The sequence below is a fragment of the Colias eurytheme genome, chromosome 25, assembly GCF_061535395.1.
Source record: "Colias eurytheme isolate Ceu_HAF_F1 chromosome 25, ilColEury1 Martin Lab GWU primary, whole genome shotgun sequence".
In the NCBI taxonomy this organism is placed as follows: domain Eukaryota; kingdom Metazoa; phylum Arthropoda; class Insecta; order Lepidoptera; family Pieridae; genus Colias; species Colias eurytheme.
Genome location: NC_143004.1, coordinates 3,141,963 through 3,144,325, shown reverse-complemented (window position 1 = coordinate 3,144,325; position 2,363 = coordinate 3,141,963).

The following is a 2,363-nucleotide window of genomic DNA, read 5'->3' as shown; positions in this document are numbered from 1 at the left end:
TGCTATTTTTTATTTAGTAGCTCGTAAGATTTAATAATCATTATGTTGCCTACACTACTGAGGCAGTTTTATGTACTCTTATTTCCAGACAGTTTACGCCGTGAATTGAACTGACTGGGAAATTCATATTATGCAGCCATATAATATTTTTAATTTCAAATTATGATCATGCGATCATACAAAAACAGTTGAATAGAAAATTGAAAAAAAAAGAGTCGAACAGTTGAAAAGAAAAAACAATATAAATTAAGTCTTGCAATAGAATTCTACTATAACGGGCAATTCTTCCTGATTCCTGGTTAAAGAATTAAAAAAAATGGCTAAGTTGTACCTACCCTAAGCTAAAAAACTGAATATGTATAAACTTATTTATTATGAGACATTCAAAGGCATAAGTATATTATTTACAGTAAAACCAACAAGAATGAAATGAAAACACTTTATTGCATATTTTAAAAGACAGAAGAGAAAAGAAATAAAAAATCGAATTTAAGATGCACTGTCGGCGTTATGGAGCGGCATGTCTTCCAGGTTTAGAAAAAACAATAAACAGAAACAGGAACAACGGTATGCATAATGTGTTTGGTGAATTATACTTTTTATTTTGTGCCGTAGCATATTCCATAGTGCGACTGTTGCCCTGGTGGGCAGTGCTGCGGTTCAAAACTAGCCATCGAAAACTCAATTGCTAGTACGATAAGAACAAAAGCTGACAATATCCACTTCATTGCGACTTTCTGGAATTAATTTGATACTGAACAACCTTAACCAGCTATTTATACAATTCACAATGATACAGTTATTTGCAAAATTAGAGTTTACAAGTTTCAATTTGTTATTCTATTAAATTAGTATTAAATTGAACAATAAAATGCGATAGGTCTAAAGGTTATTTAAAAATGTCACGATTTTAAACGGTTTCTAAGTGCTACATTTTATTGATTGTTACATTTTTAAATATAAATAGCGATTTCATGCATTCCATAATCCATGCTAGGTAGTTTATACCTATAAAACATCAGAGCCTTATTTTTTAAGTCTAACTCACTCTAAAAAAAATATGATGTCTATAAATTATTGCCTATTATTTAAAAAAAATATATATGTAGGTATACCATTAACCATTCTGAAAACTTTATAAAGATGTACTAAGGGACACCCCTTTCTATTTAAAGAATTATTGTTAAAGGGAATTAAAAATGGTTATTCTTAACTATATTATGACGTATAGGTAATGCGAAAAATTGAAGTCCCGTGTCCCCTAGTGGGGTATAGGCACGGTATAGGGCAGATGCATTATTCATCTGTTTCACTGATCGATTTTGGTAAGTGAAACCGTGACATTTTTACATAATAATAATTAAATTAATAACCATAGAGCATTTAACCAAATAATAACCATTAAATCTATCGCATTTTCTTGTTCAATTTAATACTAATATCTTTACATATATATAAAAATGAATCGCAAAATGTGTTGGTAAGCGCATAACTCGAGAACGGCTGAACCGATTTCGATAAATTTTTTTTAATTATATTCCTTGAAGTACGAGGATGGTTTTTCTGCAGAGAAAACGTAAATATGTACCACGGGCGAAGCCGGGGCGGACCGCTAGTATATAATAAAATCGTAGGAAAATCAAAACTTGTACATTGTATAATTTGTTTAAAAGAATACTTGAAGCGTGATCTACAATCAATATCGATAATCGAAGCCAAAATTATGGTTTTTAGAATGTTTGTCTGTATGTATATCCGGGCTAAACTTAAAGAGTACTGCATGGAATTACTTTAAATTTGATACAGAGATTGCTTGAGACCTTAGGAAGGACATAGGATAGGTTTTATCCCAGAAATCTTAGGGGAACGGGCACTCTGCGGGTTTTTATTCGGCTTGCGAGTTTACGCGGGAGAAACCGCTGGTGGAAAGCTAATAGGAAAGTAATACAATAACAAATTGAAACTTGTTAACGATTCACAACGATACAGTTATTTGCAAAATAAGAGAATTTTGCAAATAACTGTATCGTTGCAAATCGTATAAATAGCTGGTTAAGGTTAGTATCACTTTAATTCAAGAAACCCAGTCACAATGCAGTGGATTTTGTCTGTTTTTGTTATTATCGTACTAGCAATTGAGTTTTCGAAGGCTAGTTTTGATCCGCAGTATTGCCCCGCAGGGCCAGATGAGCCCTATGGAGTGTGCTAAGAGACAAACTAAACTATGTAACGTATACTTCACAAAAAACATAATGTTAACGTTGTTCCTGTTTATGTATATTGTTTTTCCTAAACCCATTGAAGACATGCTGCTGTGTAACACCTGTGCGTCTTAAATTTATTTTTATATTTATTTTCTCTTC